This window comes from Motacilla alba, chromosome 10, assembly GCF_015832195.1.
Source record: "Motacilla alba alba isolate MOTALB_02 chromosome 10, Motacilla_alba_V1.0_pri, whole genome shotgun sequence".
NCBI classification, from domain to species: domain Eukaryota; kingdom Metazoa; phylum Chordata; class Aves; order Passeriformes; family Motacillidae; genus Motacilla; species Motacilla alba.
The window spans coordinates 16,167,076-16,184,514 of record NC_052025.1 but is presented as its reverse complement, the minus strand read 5'-3'; the positions used below and the strand labels follow the sequence as shown (position 1 = coordinate 16,184,514).

General features: G+C 37.8%; 1 long non-coding RNA gene across 2 annotated transcripts in view; it reads left to right on the top strand.

Moving 5' to 3' along the window:
* The window catches only part of LOC119705159, a 52,283-nt gene that overhangs the window by 18,750 nt on the left and 16,094 nt on the right, over positions 1-17,439 (top strand). Inside the window, exon 3 of one of the 2 annotated variants that reach the window (XR_005258162.1) lies at positions 1,711-1,976. The exons of the other annotated variant lie outside the window; for it this stretch is intronic. This is a non-coding gene — a long non-coding RNA (uncharacterized LOC119705159). Of the gene's footprint in view, positions 1-1,710; positions 1,977-17,439 lie in introns of those variants that run through there. 2 annotated transcript variants of the gene reach the window in all.

Here is a 17,439-nt window from a genome sequence, read left to right as displayed (position 1 = left end):
CTGGCCAGCAAACATACTGAAAATAAGCCTTGGCAAACAGTTTTGACAGAGATATTTTGGGCTTCAAGTTTTGTTGATAATGCACAGACACAATCAGCATTACATGATATTTTTATTAAAACTAATTGTGCATATGTTAAAGGGATTAAAAACTGGATGATGGCTCTCAACATGTTGTTAATAGGGAATCAGTCAAAAAAGAGCCATTTCTGTGAAGATGTGCCTTACACAGCTTGTCTTGATCTACTGCTGCAGAGTGTACGTATCAACGAACCAGAAGCAAAAAGAACAGGGATATACTCACAAATTTTCAAAGTAGATAAGAATATGCTGGATCACCAGCTGGGACTAAAATTTGCTTGTAATGCTTGGAGGGATAAACAAGGATGAAAAACTAAGGAGGGAGAATCAGCAATATATGCAGCAGTGACATTCAGTCATTAACAATTTACTTGATATAGAAAACTGAGATTGCTGCCCCCAAATTTTTTAAAGATATAGTCAGAGTTTGGAAAAGCTGCTGTGTTGGAAGAGATCTAATATATCAGTCTAAATAGGTTGCATACAAAACTTAAAGAGTTTGCCTGACTTTGAGGTAGAAACATCATCTATCTGGTGAGCAAGATGATTTTCTGATCTCTGAAGAGAGTCATGATCCTTACAGGTACATCACATCCTGCTGAATGAACATGTCTACAACCTCCAGAGGACAGAGTGAGACAGGAGCTGTGACAGGAGAGAGGATGAACCTTTTTCTCAATCTTCTCCCACAGCTCCACCACAGCAGGGGACAAATCTCATGTTCAGATTTAGTTGCAGGCCTTGACGAAATTTAATATATATGTTTGAGTTAAGAGTTCTGCCTGAAGATGTAATGCTCTGGGTAAAATTCACTTCACTGAATTTAGCTTCCCAAAAGAGCCACTCATGTTTGCCTTGAGGATTGTTTTAGGGGAAGCTGTTGGTCATGCCAATATAATTCCCTTCACACAAAAGCACAGTTCTGTACTGGATACTAACAATCCATACAAAGTGATGTTATTACCAGAGTTACTATGTATATGTTGGCAATTACATATATTTTTCTTCTTACCACTGTATAAATTTCCTTTCCCTAATAAAGTGTGCAAGGCTTCCCAAAGAGTTTAATAACCCAGCCTCACTGAAGTGTGGCTGTTAAAATAAGCTAAACTGGTTTAACTTCTGGGCTGTCAGACCTAATTTCAAATGACGAGATGTGACCACTGTTTTCATGTGAATTGCTAAAATTAGGTAATTTCCAAACATATGCAATAAATACAAGGAAGAATGTCAAAGTTCAGGGTTTTTTTTTGTTGTGAATTTGCTTTCTTAAATAAATGGACAAGAAAAAGCCATTATTGTATTAAAAATAATCTAAAATATTTAAAACTGTTAACATACTAATAAGCCATGAAGAGTAGTGTTCCTGCAATTTAAAAAAGTTAATTTTCAAAAGGTATTTTAACTTTTTTTAAGCTATCTGGTTCAATCATTTTTTTTCCTTCAGGCAGTAAAAGCAAATGCATATGGCATGAAAATCTGTTAAAACATAGTACTTTACACCTTTGTTTGTACCTGCTCCAAATATATTTGTCTATAAATTAACTGCACATGGTGGTTTTCACATTGGCTTATTTTATCCATGTGTTCAAGAAATTTAATACATCACTTGTGTTTCCTCAATTACAGCTCAAGTCATCAGACAGAAAGAGGAGGAGTATAAACATAGCTACGTATCTTTGCATTTTTATATGCAATTTATGCCCAAGGCATCAACCATATGTAAAAAAGGTGAGAAAGTAACCCTGTATTTCTTTCTGCTGCATCTCAAGAGCTGAACACTCTTCAAATACCAGTGTCTGAAGCGAGTGGTGGATGCCCCATCTGTGGAAGTGCCCAAGGACAGGCTGGACAGGGCTTGGAGCAACCTGGTCTGGTCAAAGGTGTCCCTGCCCATGGCAGGGGGTGGGAGGGGATGACCTTTAAGGACCTTTCCAACCCAAACCATTCTGATTCCATGATTCTACAGGCAGAACATTTAGTGGCAGTGGTCTGCAGGGCAGACTATCCAGTAGGACCCACACAGTAATCCCATCCCAACACCAACCACTCCTTCATGCTCTCCAGTAGCAATCAGCGCTCATGTCAGCAGCTAAACTCTTACTGGGAGTCTTTCTGAAGGAAATCCACGGAACCCAGGTATTTCCTACATGCTCTAAAGACATCCCAGGCCTGCCTCCTGCTCCTGTGAGCCAGGGTCCCTGTTTCAGCAAGGCTGTATCACAGAATGCCCCAGGCTCTCCGCCAACTCCCTCGGCACACGCTTCCATGTGAAGCGGGACGGATGTTGGTACATGTGGGCTGGGTCACCTCACCCCTCTCTTAATTTTAGCACATGTGAAATTTGCCATATGGGCAGCTCTGAAGAGTGAAGTCCTTCACTTTCTTGCAGGAGTAGTAGAGCAAAATCTTTTCCATTACTGTTACCTTAATGCATCTCATCCCTTGAGATAACTTTTTTGGAAAGCTGAGCCGGATCACCAAGTCTAGATCCCAGCTCCTGCAGACCACACGTTCCTTTCCACAGGCTTATCAAGAACTGTCTGCCTTGAGGGTTCACCTTCTCTGTTCCCACCATTGTTCCTATTCTCAGGTTGCTTTCAGATTCACTCTTGGAACAGTTCAAAGATTTGTTCTCACTTCCACCCTTTATTTAGCACCGTGTTATTGCACCAATAGTATTCTTGGTGTTATGGGCAGGCAAGAGAATTAAGATTCTTCTTTCCATTCCCTCCTTGCAGTGGAAGCCTCAACTTCCAGGTACAGCAAGTCCATCTTTCTTAGAGACCAGAAATCTCATTTCATATCAACCTTTGCTTTTAAATCAGCCTGCTCTGGATTCAGACAAAGTTGAGACTTGAACTCTGCACTGCTTCACCTGATGCAATGGTACACTTATTTAAACAGGTTACATATGGAAAAGGTTAATGCCACAACCCTGCAAAAACTTGCCTAAATGCTGAATTTCAGGCGTATAAATAATTCCATTAAATTCAAATTACTCAAGCCCACTGAATTCAATGTGCCTATGCCCATGACTAAATTATAAAGCACCGGATTGTGGATGTAGAGATCATTATCCATGACCCAATTTGGTGGGTCCTCACATAAATCAGATAAGCAAATCCCTTTTGCTCATGTTTGCACTCTGCAGAATCCTTGCAATCCTGGATGTCTTAAAGAGATGAAAACAGGGAAAAGCAGTCAAGGATCACAGGCACTATAGCACATTTTCAACTGTGACCTCAACTATTTTGTTTGGTCACTTTTTAAGAAAAAAAATACAGTACAAGCAAAATGAAGCACAGTTTCTTAGTGCTACTTATATGAAGAGATCCATGTTCCAAATTTTAACTAAGCACTGCCTAGAGGGTGGAAATACTGTCTTTAGGAGCTTTCTTTAATTTTCTGTTCAAAGCTTAATTACATTACAGGAAATATTTGGCTAAGGTGTGGCTATTCATCATAGTATCTCTATTACCAGCATCATCAGAGAGGTTTCTGTCAATTTTTCATTTTAACCTGGCTTTTACTTTCATAATATAATTATATCCCCTCATTTCATTTATGTTATGAAGAGAAATTACATCTCTTAATTTTCTTTTACTAAAAGAAAAGCTTTTTCTCTAAAAAAACCTATGTGGCAGTGTGCAACATATTTAGAGCTTACGATCAGCAATTTCTCTAAAGAGGAAGATTTCAGGAAAAAAGTGACTCTAAAAGTAATTTCAGCAGCAAAGTAGATTAAATATCCACCATATTAGTCACAGAGTATTAGATGGAATTGGATTGACTGGGAAGAGGTCAAAGAGTTGCTGAAGGTTTTAGCCCACCAGAGGAGCAATAAAATTCAACCATACTTAAAATCATTAGCTTTAAACCCTTTGATATTAGATCCAAACCTCCAGTGCTCACAGAAGGAACCTCCAAGCACCATGCCAGGCCAAAAGGAAACCCTCTAAGACATCTACATTTCACAGAAACCTTGCAGTGAAGCACAGCAGTGACAACAGAGAGAACCTGCGCACGCAGGAAAGACCGAGCCGCAAATAGAGGGGAAAGGAAAATGCAGCCTTTAAGGAAAGTTAATTTATAAAATAGCAAGATATTCACTTTAAAAAGTACTAGTGGGGCCCAGGGGACTTTTTTAGGTGGCAAGAAACCCAGCCACCGGTTCCTGCATAGTTCCTCCACTTCAATTCCTTGCTCCCAGTACTAGGGCTCGTTTCTCCCTTCCTTTTCTCGTGATGACAAGGCACATTCCCCCTCACAAAGGACAGGTTTGCCGAGCAAGTGTGGCACCAAAACGAGACAACCAGGGATCTGGACTGCATGACATGATAAAGGAAAGATGCCATGTGCTGACAGCAAGGCAAGGAGGAAATCTGAAAACACAGAAGTCATCTAACACAGCAACAATCCGAAAGAAAGAGAAAAAGGCAGAGGAGTAATTAAAAACCCTGAAGACAGTGATGGGTCTCAAGTTTTTGAACTGACTTCCTATTTAATAGAAAGGATGGTTTCCACCCGAGAGAAGAGAGATAAAAGAGAGACTTTGCTGTAACTAATAACCAACTGACATATTTCTGTTGGTTTTGTACATTTCTTCACTCATTTTGAAAATGACAAGTATAATTAAAGTTGTTAAATACATCGAGAGACTTGTCAGTCAACTAAAATATCAACTCTTATAAATTCTCCACAATAAGCACTGCACACAGCACAATGCAGAAGAAATTAATCTCTCACCAAAAAGATTTAGTCATTTGATGATCCTAAAAAAAAAAAAAAAAAAAAAAAAAAAAAGCCCAGATTTTCTATTTCCTGGAGCAAAATGAACTTTTCTTCATGTGTTTGTGGATAAAAAATGCATGTGTTAAATTTAACTTCTGCAGTATAGCAAAATGAAACTCTCATGAAGAATTTTGGTGCCTATTCTGAAATACTTGGGGGTTTAATTTTTATGCATGTCCTACAGGGGAGCACACTAGGGGTTGTTATTTTACACTAGGGGTTGTTATTTTGCACAAGCATATTTTTTTCACAAAAGATACAACAAAAAAAGAGGATGTTCCAGAAACATGCCTTTTAGGGATACGTTTCAGTGGAAAAAACCCATGGCTGTGCCCTGCCACAAGGCTCAAATTAAATTAAACATGACCCAGGCAATAATTAAGTTTTGTGTTAGCTGTGTATATGCAGGATGATTTTAACCCCCAGAAAACCCTCTTAGAGCTATAGCTTTGCAAAACACCCAGAAAGAAGCCAAACCTTCAAAGTGTGACTTCAGCACTCAGCTAATCCATGTGCGCTAACAGGTATGACATGATCCAAAGGCTAAAAGCCAGTCAGGAGAGAAGAGCCCATGGAAACACATGAGCTACTCCAGAAAAAGGGCTGAAGGAAATAAACCACCTTGGAAAATTTCCTTTTTCAGTGTCTGATAAGAAATAGTGCCTCAAAGCAGCCAGCATCAGTCTCCAGCATCTGATCACATTCTGATGGAACAGTGGGTTAAATTCATGTAAATTCACAAGCAACCTGAGCCTGCACTGGAACCCTGCTGCAGCCTCACTGCTGAGCACAACACAGACCTCAGAGATGTGACAGCCCCTGTTCACCACATCTGTGGCCATGTCCCACTGCTCTAACCCTGGGGAAATGGGAGCTGGGCACTGCTCAGGGCTCTTGGGGCTGCAGGGGGCAGTGCAAGGCCAGGAGGGCAGCAGGTCCTTCCCTCCCTCCTGCGTGTCTCCTGGGGACAAACCCTCAGAGAGGCAGGGGGAAAACAGGTCCCCAGGACAAACTAAAACTCTTCAGGGAGGCAAAACCCACAGGGCCATTAAGTGTATTTAACATAATTCATGGAAAGGCATTCAAAAACTCATTAGAGTTTACTGCACTAGCTGTAGCTGCTGTAAAAATATAATCAGAGAGGAGGAAAAAAAAACCAAAAAGAAAATAAAAACCTGAACAAATAAAAAAATAAAACAGACACAAAAACCAAACCAAGCACCACAGGAAGATTTCACTCAGCCACTAAGACACATGTTAAAAAGCAAAGTCTGTGTGACAGGAGAATAACTTCCATCTTGTCAAAACCTTCAGTAAGTGATTCCCCTTCCAGGCTGAATTCCTTCTGGTACAATAACTAGGAGCTTACTCTAGAGACTGGAATTGATGCCATCTAAATTAGCACAACTGGTGCTATACCTAGGTTCTTATGCTATAAATGAAGCAGCCCTGACTATAAAATAAAATTTAATTCTTGCTTGAAACCAAACTCTTTTTTTCCCCTCTCTTTTTTAAAGGCTGGTTTATGCTCTGGCATTTTAGCACCCTCACTAGTAATAGCAGAATTTTTGTTGTAGGGTTTCGAAGATGATCAGATGGGAGCCAGACCAGCCTCTCCCCTCCTGCCAGTGGAAGGTCAATCCTCAAAGCAGCCCAGGCTTTGTTGTTGTTTAAACCTTGACAACACTGCTGGCATTGTCAGAAATAAGTGAAGGTTTATACACAGGGAATACCTGACCACTTGGAGCTGGATTGGGATCTCCCCTACAGAACAGATTATTGATGAATAATTTGATATATTATTACAAATACGCTGTATAAAGCAGGACAGTTTCTTTTGCATTTCATAAAAGTAAACCTAGAGACATGATAAAATTTCTTTTCCCTGATGGAATTTATTGCTTTAAGCCATTTTGAAGAGTAGGCACCGGTGTTGTAGCAGAGTAAAATGTGCACTCACAAATATTATCTGAGAACATTCTTAAAATATCTCCAAGGATTTTATATGCTAGGTAGAATACACTATCATATCAAAGCAATTCCTGTGTTTCATAATTTAAATCAGAGCTGGAAGAATGAGGCTGGGGTGATCAATTTCTTTTCAGGGATAGTGACTGAAAGAACAGTTGACATTTCATAGGTTTTTTAGTGCCTAAAATAGTGTGTTTTCAATCTCTGAAGGCTTATTTTTCTTTCTAAAGATGGCGTGGGGCCTGGGGGACCCACTTAAAGTTTCTTGCCATACTTGGCCAAGAAACACAAAGTGTTGGTGAAGTATAAACACAGAGCCCTTTTTCTTTGACCCATTCTGCAGTGTGATGGGATAGTGTTGTTAGTTTATGTGAGAGAAAATAGCATAGGCTTTCTGAAAAAAAAAAAAAAGTGGAATTGGATTAAGGCCTTTGTGCAAGCCTCAATGCTGAGGGGAATTAGCAATAGTTGTAGGCACTTAAAGGAGCTCTCATGCTGAAGCTTATCCCAGATTTTACACAATAAACATTTGAATATCAACAGTGTTTTGCAACTTGCAGCACTAATGTATAAACTTCTTCCTTTTGAAACTCCCAAATCCCTCCAAACGTTCGCAATACCCTCTACATAAACATGTAGGGCCTATAGTGGAAAACACCCAGTCAGGGATGTAAGTCTGATTTTTTTATTTCTTTCTTTTTCATCCCTGGAATCTAAAATGAGATCTAGTACCATTAGCTGGTTTAAGCACTTCAGAAGTTCTGTATTTTAACCAACTTTTTCCCCTCCAGCCTCACTTTCCATTTAAAAGACAAAGATGTCAATGAGACATGAGCTTGACTTGGGTATCCTAATATTACATATTTCATGCTACAATAAAAAGGCACTACAAAACCTTTGAAGCGATTCATTAAAATACTGATCTATCCCTCTTATCAGTATGTTCATAGCATTTTTTTTAGCTCAGCTAACGAGCTTAAACCACACTACAACACGAACATGTGGGACAAGGATTCAATTCCCTTCCTTTAAACTCATCTGCAGGTGAGCAGGACTCAGAACAACAAGGAAAAGCTGGACTTGCTGCTGGAGCTCTCCTAACATCCACAGAGCTGCTGTCATTGGCCTAAAGTCAAGCTTGGCTGAGAGCTTATAACATTAGGTGTATAAATCCACACTGACTAGAGTTGGGGGAAAGGTCTGTCTTTTCAGACAGTGATCAGCCAGATTTGCAGTTGACATGGAATTCCTACTGGCTTTTTTAGATGCCACTTAATTTTGGTATCCCGTTTAAAGGATGACAGCTGATTCAGGAACAAATTACTTCCACGCTCTTGGTGTGAGCCCAAAGTAAATCTTCTCAATACAGTATTTAATTATAAAAGATTCCCCCCCTCCAATTCCCTTTTTAACTCCTGTTAGGTAGGTATGCATGTAATCAATTTTACATCTTTGTAGCTGTAGCTGTCCACTAAAAGATGGAACAAAGAAATAAGCCCATGGTGAAATAGCAGGGTGGGAAAAACTTGGAGATCATTTTTTGTTACAGTGTTTGTTTTGTGCTTGAAAGGACTGCGATAAGAAACTCATTGCATTAAGAAAAAATGAAGACATTACTGCCCTGTCCAGCTCTGAAGCATGTTGAAGCAGTTTGCCTATTGAATTTGATACAATGATGTATAGATGAATAAAGTTATCTCTAGTATTGAATGGGACGGTGTCAGTGGGAGGGTAAAAAGGGAGGAACTTGGAATCTGAAAAGAATACTTTCCCCCCCTCTTTTTAAGAACTTGAAGGTCAGGGTCCAGCTGCCGTAAAAGGCTAGAGGACAAACAAAATGCTGCACAGGCCCAAATAAAGACAACTATAGACACATAGCAGAGGTTTCCTGCTTCAAGTAGCTATTATATTAACCTACACTTTAGGCAAAGAGCATTTTAGGTTTCACACTGATGAAAACATAGGATGAGCAGAAGCATCAATAAAAGTTGCACCTTTAATGAAACAGATGAAACAGGCCAGCAAAGGTAGGAAACAATTTTTTTAAAAGAGGAAATTGTATTGGTTCTAGTTTTCTTGAAACTAATTATTTTGATTGAGATAAGGCAGTAAACTTGCTTTTCTCTTCTTTACATCCAGCCAGGAACAATACTAACAGATCTGTTGCCTAGCTCCTTGCAAGGCCTATATCATAAACAGCAAGAAATACAGAGTCTTGAAATTTGAGGTAGTATATGAAAAACATATACTTGAACTCATTGTTCATTCATCCATGCTTATAAACTGTTAATATTCTGATAAGCTGGCTTTCACATTATGGTCTGGGAAATAAGGGTAAGAATCTTCAGTGAAGCAGTCAGAAGGGTTAATATCCCTGATGAGAGGGGAAAACTGCATTAAAACATCAAGTTGAGCTGCATTTTGTCATTCATGCTCAGTGCTGCTTTTGTTGTCTTGTAATTACTCTAAATTTAAATGTCTCCCTATAAGATGAAAGAATGGCTAGTATTTTTTAAGAATAAAAACTACTAGCCTGTGCTGTTCAGCGGGGGGGAGGAGGGGGCTGGATAGCTTTGGCTGAGTTTGCTTGGCTTTTTTAAAACAAAAAAGAAACAGTGGAGGTAGAATTGCCTCATGATGTCAGGTTTTTAATGTACACAGGAATAAATTTAATAGCTTCAGCTGACCATTATAAAAACCAACCCAATTCACTGAATTGCTGGTTTTTCACCATTGGTTGGTTTTAATTGTTTGGGGGTTTTTGCTGCTTGTGTTTTATATCAGTGACATAGAATTCTTAAAAAATGTTCAAATTAATTTAACTGATTGATTTAGCATATACATTTTGCAATAAAGAGATGCACTGATGCCACATAATCAAATAAGCTCTTTCCAACTTAACTTCTGGACCAGATATTTAATCATGTTAGTTGGCAGAAAAGCAAAAGCAGAAACCAAAAAAAAAAAAATCTTCTGTTAAAAAAAAAATATTTTCACCTCCTGACAAAAATGTTTTAAGAAATAAAAGCTGGAAACGAAGGTTGAAGTATAACATGAAAAGGAAAAAAGATGCAACAGTTAAGCCTTAAAACCACTGTTTCCAGGCTAATGTGTGTTGTAGATCATTAGCCGAATGCATTGTCTAATGGGCATAAATGAGAGCCTTCGTTTTGAAGTTCCTCTTTCATCTGCAGTCAAACTTTGAGTTTGATCCAATCTATAAAGATAAATCTAGGGATTAATCTGGAGGTTTAAATGGTTTAGCCAAAGGTTGGTCCAGCTTTATAATAATGACAGCTGATTTGTGTTACTTTCCACTGAGATTTCTTTTTTTTTTTTTGGATGACCCCCCTACATATTGCATCTTGCAATTAGGCTGTTGACAACTCTATTATGCTGACAGCAGAGGTAGAGCTACGTGGGGAATTCTACAGCATGTTGTGCTGTAAATGCTACTCACAGATGTCTTAAGAGACTGCAGCTTGTCCCATGTGTTCCTATCTCTGCTGCAGCACATCTCGAGTTGCAGTTGTTCCAGTCAGAATTGGTGGCATGCTGAGCCTAATGCAACTCTTACCAACAACTTTCTGAGATTAGGAGCCTGTCAGGATGATGTCAATGGAGGTTTAAGAAGTGCTTTCTGAAGTTGTTCTGAGTTAATAATTAATGGGTTGATTATTTTACTCCCTTTGATAGTTCTTTTATATTTGGATGCAGCTGGCTGGAAATAACCACAAAGGGAAACTGATTTTATTTGCCATTAATTTTGACTTTACTTAGCAAATTATCCCGTGTCCCACCATCACATCTTTGCTAATCTGGCTGTGCTGTAATGTGAAGATGAAATCTTTGATTAACAAAGCAGATGAATCAGTTTCTAGAGTGTTTTGGGGTAAGATGCATGCACATACATCTCCTCCCAAGTAGTTTTCCAGTACATGCTTAGAGATGTGTTAAGTGCTGAAAGCTGTCGAGCAATCAGAATGTTTTTGATGTAGGATGCATCTTCCTCTTGTAGAAATAAGTGTTTTGCCAACTAAAGCAGAAGCGTTTTGTCTGCCCAAGGTGAAGATTTGGCAGTGCAAACTGGAAAATACAAGTTTAGGGCTCAAACCTTGTATTTGGTATTCAAAAAATCAGCTTTACAAGTGAAATTAATCCAAGCTAATTTCCAATATTACTTTCTTGCTATGATAATGCCCACAGACGCTAAATGCTTCCTAGATATATGTCAAGACTGTGCCCTACCTTAAATAATTGCTATTTTACATTGATTTATTTTCCAGTACTTGAAATATGTGCATATGTATCCTACCTACGCATTCCAACTCGGGCACAAGAGCAAATTCACACATATATGACCTTACTTTCCTTACAAGGAAAAATGCTGGAAGATGCAGCCCTTTATGAGATCTCTGTACTGCCACAAAAATATAGTTAATTTACTTTGCAAAACAGTTTTGTCAGACTGACCTAGTCTATTAAATTTACTCCTTAAAAGAAATTAGGGAAACTGAACCAGAGGGAGAAAAAAATGCCTCATTCTGGCTATTCAGAGATTTTGTCACTGTTTAAATATTTCTATCCACAAATTATAAATCATGGGACAAAACTTAAACTTATATCCTTAAATTAAAAACAACATCTTCACAACTTAAGTGAGAAAAAGATCTATGCAAGAGATGCATTCAAATGCATTTGTGCTATTTTCATATGAGAAAACTAATACTTAAGCATATTTTGTAATTACTCACAAATTAAGAATCAAAGCAATATGTAGTAGTTAACTAAGAGCTCTGTTTCTCTCCTGGGTGACCTACCCAGTGTAAATGAAATCCTATTGAGACAGAACACTTTACTAGTCAGATAATGAACAAGCCAGTTTATTGTATTGATTTTTAGAGAACACACATCTCTAAGTGGCATGACTAGACCATACTACCAATTTTCTAGCCTTTAGATATTTGCCATCCTGTGAAATAATTTTGGAGTTCGTAACAAGCACATACTACAAACTTTTGCAGTAAGATCAAGAAATGAAAATAGAAACTGTTGCAATCTATGAGGACACTGCAGCAGGATCCTGTAGATGCAATAAATCTACATTTTGGTCCCCAGTTTGTAAGGCAGTGTGTGGATTCAGTTATAGAAATGGTATCACCTGTTAGCAGCTCTAAAAAACTTCAATACCAGCAAAGATATGACTCCCCCCTACCACCAGTGCACATCTCAAACACATTTGAGTGTTTGAACATATTTGTGAACTATGAAGGACACCCTCAAGAGTTAAGAGAAGCTTGACCATCATGTCACAGTTCTCACTGATCATCTGTAATTGAAAAGAGCTTTTACTCTCTCCCTGCCTTCCCAACCCCAGCTTAAAAATTGGTTTTAAAAGTTGACAGGCATCAGCAGGGAAGCTCAAGGGACAGTGAGGTTTTAGATTTTTTTTATATACATCTGTACCTGTTTAGGCAGATTAAGTCAGGAAAATATGCTGTTTCAGTCACCCTGAGAATTTGATTATTATTTGAGCTGGATTTGATATTTATCAGTAATGTGCAAGTAGGACAAACTTACTAAATCTTGGTGAGGGAACTGTAAGAGCTTTTTTTAACTTAATAACAAATAAACACATATCTCTGCCTGGTTTTATATATAAAGATGTGTATTTTTATTAATAAACACAAATACATTGAACTGCATTCAAGCCTAAGTCATTATCCTCCGCATTCTCTCTCCCATTTAAAAAAGGACAAAGATAACAGGGAATTGTAAGGATTTTTGTTAATGTGCACTCTATAAAACTATCTGATTGAAACAGTATATTCTCCTGAGAAACTTTAAATCTGGTCTTCTGGAAAGCACTCAAATTTTAAGATAACTACAGATAACTGATTTTGAAAGGCAGCATTATGAAAGCAGAGCTTATAATATTTCAGTGCCCGCCGCTGGACCTCACAGCAGCAATTTCTCCGTGACTTGTTACTACTTTAAAATTAAAGTTTGATATTAAGGGAACACTTTGGTGTTTAGTTTACCACAATGTTACATTTTAGCTCAGTGTTGTGTTTTTAAATGCAGAGAAAAATGACTGAAGAAATATTTCTGAACAAGTAACTCCATCAGTTCCAAATGCCTGCAGAGAAAGCACAGAGTGAGGGTGTCTATACCTGCACTTCAGACTTCTCCAATCTAAATAACAAATATTTTGTGCAAATTTTAAGATAATCTATTTTTAAACTGCAAATAAACATTTCATCTCACAAAGCACGTAACTAAATATAGGACCTTTCTAGTGTTTTTCCAGGAACATAAAATATCCCCAACAGCAAAATATTTTGAATTATTTAAATAAGTAACCACTTAAAAACAAATAGTCATGTCCCAGGTACAAAATTCTCATCCTCAGTTCCGCATAGAAAATATTTGGTTTCTAATATGAGCAAATATCTTGACAAGTGATTTTATATTAAAAAAAAAAGACAAAGGAATATTTCCTGCTGTGTTAGCTCTGTTTCACTGATGTGGCTAAATAGATTTTTCACATTCACCATTTCTTAAAGGTACATATAACCAGGGTGTTGACAAGATACCTGTGTCATGGCAAATTGGGAAATAATCATTCTGTTCTTTGATTTATTACATCAGTTGTAAAGTATCTAACTGGAACTGGGCACTGCAACCTCTGCACATGTGAATTCCTCTCCTGATGTTATTTGTCTCAGTCTATTCATTTTGAGTTTAATTACTCACGGGCGTAAAGACGGACAAAATTTGGACCTCAGCTCCCCGCTTTAGCCCTGAATCTTTATTAGCTTCTGTCTAAAAGGCTTTACCTGTGTAGCAAAGAAAGGAGCAAATTACACAGTTGCTCCAGAGTAATTGTTTTAGATGTTTGGAGCTGGAAATAAAAGCTGTGTTAATAAGTGCACAGCTGAAAGCTTCGCTTTCTATAGCGCCCAGACGCTTGTTTGCATTTGATGAAAATTATTAATACTAACACCAAAATGGTTTGGAAACCATTTATATGGAATACATACCTACCTCTTTGCTTAAAATCAGTGATCCATTAAGGCTTTTCTTGCTTTTTTCCAAGCTGTGAGCATACTGCGTATTTAAGTGTGTGTAAGAGGGAAGGTGGGGGGTAGGTTTAGCTGAATAAAAGATTGCTTGATATCTTGAAGTCCTTTGAAGAGTTTTATAGGCTTATAAAGCCCAGTGTGAATGAATGACATTTTTCCCCCCCTTTACTTTTTACATATGGAAGTTTGTTAACCTGCGTTTCAATTAGGGAATAATTATTAATTATACTAATTACAGGTTTAAGGAAAACCACATACTTTGCAAAAAAAAAAAAAAGTTAAGCTTAGGGCTGAAATTGTAGCTGCAGACAGTGATGCTCCAATAAAGGCTGAAGAAACACTTTCATGTGGAGGGTTTTACATAAACGTATTCATTTCTTTAACAAAACAATAAAGCACTAAAGCAACCTCTTATAAGAAAAATGCAGTAGGAATATATATCCAATAAATTATTTCAGACAACCCTGGGCTTTTTTCACCAAGAGTAATAACCATTTACTTTGTTTTAAAACTAAAACTCCACTGAATTCATTACAATCCGTATACAAAAAAAAAAAACCCCAAAGCTGTCTTATTTACTTATTTAACTATCTACTCCAACAAAAAGTACAAATTGCAAGTTACTAAGAGCTAGAAATTATAATAATTTGTTCTGACAAAAGAAAGTACTGCCTACATTATTTAAGCTCACAATCATACAGCTACCCTGAAAAGTCAGAAAACTTAGATCTAATGCTGTAATTTTGTCCTGAGCAGCAACCCCCTTAATTATATTTCTCCCGACAATCTTTAAATTCCAAGCAGAGGAATCCTTAAAATGAAGTCTTTCTATTTTTGAGTGTTCTTTTTTTTTTTTTTTAATATGCTCTGTCAATTATACTTCCAAATAAACTTTTCACAATCTTCTTACCCTGGATATCGCTTCTCCCTGGCAAAAGACACCCTCGATGTTTTAAGAAATGTATGTGAATTAGAAGCTGGTTATTTACATTTTTTGCAAATATACAAAGTAACAAAACCTGTCACTTACTAGAAATCTGTTAGATTTTAATCGAGTGCCATTTTTAACTAAGGATAGAAAGTAGCATGACTAAAGATCATTATTGTAAAAGCTTAAACTGCCATTACTGCTCATTCACGTTAACATAGTTTACTGAATTTTCAGGTGATTTCAAAATATAAAATATTAAAGATATAAAAACACTGTTGCTATTAAAAAAAAAAATCTCTGCCCAATTTTTTCTGGTTTTCACACCAGTTTTCCATTGTCTCCTGCATTTGCACTTTGCAAGTGTTTTAAAGCACTGAAAACTGTTTCCATCACATTATTACACAGCAATTGAGACATATTTGCATAATGAAAAATAATTAGGTAGATAATATCAATAAGTATGATTAAAATCATCTATTTCGGGGGGCTTAGTGGGAAGATGTAACAAATATTTATAAATTACCATTGTAAAATTAATAATGTTAAACAATTTTTTTAAAATAGCATGCAAAGTAGACAGCAATTGTTTTATTTTAAACCTCTTTTTATAATGTTGTTGCATTTTCCACAATTAACTGGAAACTTAATCCATCAAAAGTACATACAATTAAATCAACTATACAGAGATGAAATTACTTTTCATATTTCTCTTCCCATGCAGAGACAGAATTCCAAAATTAAAGTAAATTAACTAGATTATTGAAATCCACTTGCAATCCTGATTTTAGACTTAAACAATATTTTAGCAAATACTTAGACAATTACTGTTTATATGGGAAACAGAAAACTGCCTGCAGTTTTAGATGAACCCAATTCCAGTAAATAACTGGAGCTAGAATCATACTTAATTACTGTAGTCAACAACATTCATTATTGAAGGCAGCATACAGCTTATATTAAAATATACCATTATATATTTACATATTTGTTATTTGCCCATTTTTCCTAATAAGATAAATTAGAAAAGATGAAAAATGTATAGGATGCTTAATATGCTGATACTAGAAAATGCAAGTATTATTCAATTTGGCAAACTAAGATGCAAAAATCCTTTCCAACAAAACAAAAATATTCATTAGGTCCCTGAATTCAGCAGGGCTCAGACCAGGATCCTCAACAGGCTCACGGAATTTCTTTCCTTGGATTTGAGCTACTCTCGAACTGAAGAACTACAGCAGCTTGACTTTCTGCCACAATTACTTGAATTTTCAGAGAACAGCTTCATTTTTTTCCTCTTTTATAATCTATTTTAGGATTAATAATTATAATTGCTATCACTGCCTGAGCATCACTGACATTAAACAGCATGAGAAGATGTGCCTGCTCCCAGGGTTAGAGTCCTACTTTTCATTGTACATTAAGGCTCTGTAGGGAGCAATCTCTGGGAGGCTGCCCTTACAGAAACCCCCTTTTGAGCAGTTTTGGGCACATTGTGGCTTCTTTCCTCCTTGTCCCTCCGCAGAAATATTGGTGCCCAGGGAGCTTTCCCCAAATACACAGCATCAACCTGCACAGAGTTGCAGTTGCACCCGGCTGGCTTTAGCCCAGGGTGCAACTCCCTCCTACTCGACACCAGCACAGAAATAGTTGCAGCCCAAAAAAAAAACCCACAAAATGTGACAGGTCTGGACAAGCAGCTGGTGCACACATCACACCAGGGCTGTGACATGCAGTAGCTCTCAGGGCAGCAAGGCAGACTGCAATAAAAGCAGACAGCTGAAAAACAGCCAGCAGCAACTTTGGGCATGGACCTGTCAAAGATTCACTCGCGGAGGCTCCTTGGTGAGTCCCAGAAATGTTGTGACTTCTGTGTTGGGGGGTCTGCAAAACCCCCTGTGGGCATTAGGAAGCGCAGAGGACCCACAAGGTGTCCAGTGGCACAAAGCAGTCATGTTTTCATACAAAATGTAACTTAAATGCCAGAGGAAAGAAGAAATGGCTCAAGTCTCCAGAAAACACTTCACACCTCTAATTTCCACTTCAGGCCCTTTAACAACTTTCAAACCCTTTTTACATTAAGCCTGTTTTGTAGCCATTCCCAGAAAATTCAGGCTTTACTTCTAACATAGAAAACACTTCTACATCCTCTAGCTATAAAATTTCCCACATCCAGAGGATCACTCAGCCCTGGGCAAAAAGCTTGAAAAGCCCTAAATTCTACCTGCCTGAGCAAGGATCTACTTCCCACCTTTACAAAGAGCCCTGCAAAGGGACACAACAAGAGAGACACTGCTCAGAGCACATCCAAAGCAAAGCAACTGTGGTCACACAAGCTGCTCTCAGGCTTGGGAGGTAGATTTTCCTTTCCAGCTGCCTTATATGAATAATGTAGATTTCACCACACAAGGGCAACTGACAGTGATCAATATATCCAAATTATTGTATTAATAACACAACAATTGACAACCACTGCAGGCTGGAGGAGAAACAACAGAAGCAGGTCACACCAAGGCTGAGTCAAGCCCTGCACTTCTCTGTGCTCAGGCCCAACTCCTCTGAAATCAATGGGAATTTGCT